Source organism: Nipponia nippon, unplaced genomic scaffold, assembly GCF_047370975.1.
Source record: "Nipponia nippon isolate SJK-2023a ecotype South Korea unplaced genomic scaffold, ASM4737097v1 scaffold_4, whole genome shotgun sequence".
NCBI classification, from domain to species: domain Eukaryota; kingdom Metazoa; phylum Chordata; class Aves; order Pelecaniformes; family Threskiornithidae; genus Nipponia; species Nipponia nippon.
The window spans coordinates 41,830,244-41,836,243 of NW_028262358.1; positions in this window are offsets into that span (position 1 = coordinate 41,830,244).

The window sequence follows — 6,000 nt, forward strand, 5'->3', positions numbered from 1 at the left end:
GAGAGTGCCCTAGACTGTAAGCTGGTGTTCACCTTGCCATTTTCACCGCTCCATCACATTGCTGGCTAATAGTTACCCTCTGGCCAGATAGTACTAACAAGTATTTCCTTTGCTTCTTTTGTTTCCAGGTGATAACCCCCAGCTCATGGCAGAATTTCCTATATTTAGCTCCTACATGCATTATCTTATTTTGTCTGATTGTATTCCTTACTTTATGCTTTACTGTGACCTTATAGTCACTCCATTTTTTTTGTCCGATCACCAGATACTCGTCAGTCAGCATTGGCAGCGCCTCTGAACATCGTCTCACCAACAGCCTCAGCTGGCAGATCCCTCTCTTTGGCCAGGGCTGAGCAACTGCTGCTCCCTGAGGAATTTCACCAGCAGTATCCATCTAGCCCGATGGTTTGTCAGCACAACACACCTCATTGTCTCCCCTTTGGCCCATGCCTTACTGAACTGACATTCTTGTACTAATCCTCATCCTCTTCAGCTTAACTAACAATTCCCCATGTGTCACCATGCCAAAAGCTTTACTGAGCTCTAAATAGATCAAGTCTGCAGAAATACCCTTGTCAAGAAAATTATTTATCTTGTCTAAAAAAAGGGATCAAGTTAGTCTAGCACAATCTACTCATGCTGCATTTTATCTAATTTTCCATCGTGTAAATCAGTGCAAACCATACACCACTCCATAAAGTCAGGTGATCCTTGTAGGGCAAGCAAAATCAAGATTATGTTACTGGCTGATGATCAAGGTTGTCACTATGGCCAATCGCTAAGCATATTTGAAAAAAATGAGACACAATTTGTGGAGTTTTGTACTGTTTAAGACATCTAAAGAATACGGTTTCGTTCACGTTTCATAACAGTTTCAGAGAATGTCCGAGGAGGATGACAGTGATTCACAATTTTCCAAATTGATAGATTATTTCAAACATCATTGGATATAACATCTGACTGTGAGAAAAACATGAATGAGCAGAAAAGTATGTTCAGATGGAGCCTTGTCTACATAAAACTGGTCTAGTCAAGACTGAAATTCAAGTTTGAGGCTTATTATTTGGTAACATAATAATTTGATATTTATAATGCTTTGATTTCAAGTAATGGGGAACACTTCCAAAACAATTAATTAATCGTTTCGACACCTTTGTAAGCTCAATGTCATTATTCCCAAATTTTTGAAGTGGATGGAATAGCAATAGCAGATCTAGCAATGAAGTAGAAAGAAACTAAGTTGTCTTTCCTAATGTAATACAACAAAAACATATATACACATCCTTCCTCCTATGGTACCTGTTAATGCCCAGCAGAAGTACAAACTGAGTGTACAGTTTTTGTAACAGCAGCTCTTCCCTTTTAAAACCAGATTTTCCATAACTCATTTTCAGTGTTATGATTTCCCATATTCTTTTACCATGCTTGTTTTTAGCTTCCACCTCTTTCCATGCTGAGGGAACAGATTCCTAAGGATGCCCCAGCTCAGCCTGGGCAGGACGGGTGGGGGAAACTGCATGAGGAGAGATTCCAGTGGGCTCAAAGGGGTAGTTGGGCTGCAGAGCTGGAAGGGTGGAAATCTGTGGCAGCCCATGGGCCCCTTGCCCATGCGTCCCTTGCAGAGGGACCCAGGAGAATTACTGTCCTCAACCAGGCTATGTCGCCAAAACACAGCCAACATAGGGGCCAATTCTGCATGGAGCCCAACAGCTTCATGACAGGATCCAGTGTTTCCTTTCCTTTTTTCTGTGGTTTTTTTTTCCTCTACTTCTTATTTCATATGACAGTGTTACACTACTCCTCATTTCTTGAACTACAGAAATTCTGCCAAGTGGACCTTTTTCTCATAATGAAACCCATATCCCCACAGAGGCCTTCGCTCCTGTCCGTAATCATTGTTTGGAGTCAAGAGAAGAGACAAGAAAAAAGAAGCAGAGGGAGGAGGACGATTGTGCACTCTTTCTGAGGAACGGTGTTCTGTTTGTTTTACACAGCAACTAGAAGCATTTGCAGTTACAGTGAAGGAATGTTTTGCAATCAAAGCAGTCAGAAACTGGAAAGACATTTTTGGTAGATAGATACACTTTTCAAGGGGCCAGACTTCCATATACTCTCAGGAAACATGATCCAGAATGTCTTCAGTACATATAAATATTTTAAGTTAGGTGGGGAAAACAGAAATATTTTGATATTTGATATTTGCCTTGAAGACAAAATGAAATTTGTGAAATACTAGCAGCCGTGAGAATTATTTTAACTTCTAGGCAACTTTTCAGTTACTGAAAGATATAACCAACCCCCCCTAGACTGCACAGAACAATGAAGCACCCAAAATAAAGAGGTATGAAGACTCCCAGTGCCAATGCAGAAATGCAAAAAGTAGATCAGCATCGGAGTCTCAAATTATCTCATGTTGCAAAGTGAGTATGCACAGGCTACTTATAAAATAAATGATGGGCTCAAAGCTGATAGAGGTGTGCTGTTCCCAAGCAAGACGCTTCTTTTTAGCATGTGGTCCCATCAAGGTACTTCACTGTTAGTGAAAGGCACAGATCTGATGCATCATTATGCAGTTGCAGCGTGCTTAAACATTTCTTGTTACTGCAGATTGAGAGCTATTTAATCCTACTGCAGAATAAAAAAATACAGAGTTGAAAAAATAGAATGTCACCATAGTAAAAGACATATCACTAACTGTTATGACTCAGTAGCTCACGATAAATTATTTAAACCACTTGTGCTCAAGAATGACCTTTCAGCCATTGCAAGACAAGAAAAATATTTTCCTTTTTTAACCTCCACAATTCAAATCAGACTCCTTGCTTCAAAACCAGGTGACCAAGATGTGGGAACTTCATCATTAATCTCAGACTTTGAAGTACTGAAGCACCATCAATCAGCTGTAGATGGTGACACAGCAATGGAGAAGTTGGGAGAGGGTCGGCTGGGCAGAAATCAGAGGCAGATTGTGTTGCTCGGCATAAATTTCTAAGCATTTATGACTGAATACTTTAAACTGATAAAAATCTTTCAGATTATTCAGGTTGGTAAGGTTCAGGTCACATATTTTAATTGATTCTAAGTTGTAAAAATAAACACTAGGCGAGTATGAACATCCAGTGCACACCAGAAATGTGTAGGCCAAGCTCCATTACCTCAGAGTACCTAGATAGCCACATCCCTTTAAAATCTGTTTAACCTACTTCAAATGCTCTCAGGAATAGGTCATGCCCTTGTAAGATGTGTCAAACGATGCGTTTAGGACTCTATTTACCTCTTGTGTCAGGTGTCTGTGCCCAGCTGCTGTCAGGGGATTGCTGCAGGGTGGCCTCTGTGAGGAGAGGCAGGGGCTGCCGCTGCAGGGCGCGGGGCTGGTGGCGCCGGGGGAAGGCGCGTGTCCTGGTTTCACCTGGCAGGCAGCTCAGCCCGCACAGCCGTCCGCTCACTCCCCCCCACTCGGATGGGGGAGAGAATCGGAAAAAAGGTAAAACTCGTGGGTTGAGATAAAGACAATTAAACAGGACAGAAAAGGAAGGGAGAACAATGATAATGATAAAAGAATATACAAAACAAGTGATGCACAATGCAATTGCTCACCACCTGCTGACTAACGCCCAGCCAGTTCCCAAGCAGCGGCTGTGCTCCCCACCCCCGCCAACTCCCCCCAGTTTTTGTTCAGCACGATCCCATATGGTATGGGATATCCCTTTGGTCAGCTGGCGTCATCTGTCCCGGCTGTGTCCCCTCCCAAATTCTTGTGCACCCCCAGCCTCCTCACTGGTGGAGCAGTGAGAGAAGCAGGAAAGGCCTTGACTCTGCATAAGCACTGCTCAGCAGTAACTAAAACATCCCTGTGTTATCAACATTATTCTCATCCTAAATCCAAAACGCAGCACTATACCAGCCACTAAGAAGAAAATTAACATGTTTCAGAAAGGACAAAACACTTTAAAATTTTTAAAAATTGTGAGAAACAAGAGTGTGAACAGCAAGGTGAAAGCAGGAGGGAGAGGAGGTTCCCCAGGCATGGAGCAGGGTTTCCCCTGCAGGCCCTGGGGCAGATCACACTGCAGCAGGTGGACGTGTCCTGAAGAAATCACAGCCCACAGAGAGCCCAGGCTGGAGCAGGTTTATCCTGAAGGATGGCAGCCCATGGAGGCCCTGTGCTAGAGCAGGGAGCAGTGCAAGGAGGGAGTGATGGAGAGGAGCTGCCATGGACTGGCCACAACCCCTGTCCCTGTACCCCTGTGCTGCCCAGGGCTGAGGGGGAAGGGAGAGGAGCTGGAAATGAAGAAGTGAAGTCGAGCCTGGGAAAAAAGGATGAAAGGTGGGGGAAAAGTGTTTCAGTTTTTGTCTTTATTTCTCACCATCCAACTCTGTTATTAATTGTCAATGAATTAAATTCATTTTCACCAAGTCAAGTCTGTTTTGCCTGTGAGGGTAATTGGTGAGTGATCTCTCTGTCCTGACCTGCAAGCTTTTAATTTTATTTTCACCTCCTTTCTTGTTGAGGAGGGGGATTGAGAGAGCAGCCAGGTGGGTGTCTGGCAGCTGGCCAAGGTCAACCCATCATATCTCTTTAGGTGAATTTGCAAGTGCTGCTAGGGGATCTATGTGGACAGCCACCTATGGTGTTGTGTATGTACTATATGGCGAAAAGCCAGCACATCTACTGGCTTATTTGATGCTGTTTTGGAAAACACCTGGAAGAATGAAGTTCAGTAGTTTTGGGGGACCAAAAGTTAATTTTGGAATAGTTTAACTGTGAGTAGAGACAAATACCCATTCACCTATCCTTAGTATCTCCACAGCTGAGTTACTTATTCTGCTTAAGCCGACATGAATTTCATTTTTGACAGGTTTAAAATAATGAAATGGTGTTTCTGCTATGGTGAGTTAAAACTTTTTTTTTTTTTCAGACATAGCTTTCTCACTAATGGAAATTGATTGAGTCCAGTTCTCACATAGAGAACACACTGAGGAAATTTTTCAGTGGAATACCAAATGATCTGGAAAAGGTACTTCTTCACATTGCAATAGAGACAAATCGGCACTGTGCCAATTCATGCAGCTCCACCTTTAGGATGCAGGTAATGTTTTTTGATCATTGACCTGGAAATTTTCCAAAGAGTATGTGTTTGCTACTCCTTGTATTAAATTATTCACTTTCCACTATGTTTGTTAGAAACAATGAAAAAACCTGTTGGAGTGTTTTGAAATTGTAGTGACTTGCACAGAAACTGGGAGGAACAGAAAAGGCTTTAGAGGAATCAGTCTGGAAAGTGTACCAAAGTATATACGTAGCCAGTCTGAGATTATGCAGCTACAATGTTAGCCAGGATTTCAGCACTTCGGCAGTGTTCTGTAATAACATCAGATTAGTTATCAAAACATGGAAACCTTCACATAAGTACCCAGAACATGGTACATGAAACTATATATAAATGATAAAAAATGTGACTTATTTCTAGAGCCTTAAGGTTGATATGCATACATCTTGAAGGGTATATAATTTTGTTAACAGTAAATAATACTGGCTATTTAGCACTTACATACATCTTCTATTTCCATGGTATCATAATAGCATGGTAGTGGCAACCGTGAGTGGTGATGCTGGATGCTGAAGGGAGCTCAAGTCTGACAAGCTTTAGTAAATGCTACCAGTTTTGAATAGATGAGAATCTGAGAGTGATAGTAAGGAGGGGCAAAAACATGGAAAAGTTCAAACCTGTTTTAGGAGAGGGTGATGGGAAAGTTGCTTGTGTATACTTCCAAAGGCTGAGGCCAAACTGTGGCAAAACACAGAAAATATTAATTTGCTGTTAATGTTCATTGCTTGCCCATCCCAATCTTCAACTCCCTTGTTCAGTATCCCTTTCATCTGAGAGAGGCTATCACTGGTTGTTGGGAAGCTGAAGCCTGAGTGGAAGCTTGTACCCTCCTAAAATGAGTACCATGGAACACGTGAGACAAATTCATACAGCTTCCAAGAAATATTAA